Source organism: Morone saxatilis, unplaced genomic scaffold, assembly GCF_004916995.1.
Source record: "Morone saxatilis isolate NCDOM2014 unplaced genomic scaffold, NCSU_SB_2.0 Contig7, whole genome shotgun sequence".
NCBI classification, from domain to species: domain Eukaryota; kingdom Metazoa; phylum Chordata; class Actinopteri; family Moronidae; genus Morone; species Morone saxatilis.
The window spans coordinates 21,391,933-21,392,149 of record NW_023340246.1 but is presented as its reverse complement, the minus strand read 5'-3'; the positions used below and the strand labels follow the sequence as shown (position 1 = coordinate 21,392,149).

The window sequence follows — 217 nt, the reverse complement described above, 5'->3', positions numbered from 1 at the left end:
ATGCATTGTTTTGCACAGTTTTTATCTCAGAAATATAAAAGGATTCTTTCATTTTTCATATAAGGGGCTGATCATACAGATGAATTGCTAGATGAGTAAACTTTGGCTTTATTTCAAACTCTACTACACCCCTGCTGCGTGGCTCTCTTACAGTCCAACAGCTAGCTAACTAACCTTATTACCCGCATAGTAGGCATCAAAATAGGAAGGAAGTGGT

General features: G+C 37.8%; 1 protein-coding gene across 1 annotated transcript in view; it reads right to left on the bottom strand.

The window, feature by feature from the left end:
- scara5 (scavenger receptor class A, member 5 (putative)) overlaps positions 1 to 217 on the bottom strand; it is a gene marked incomplete in the record, with an annotated part of 96,412 nt that overhangs the window by 47,744 nt on the left and 48,451 nt on the right.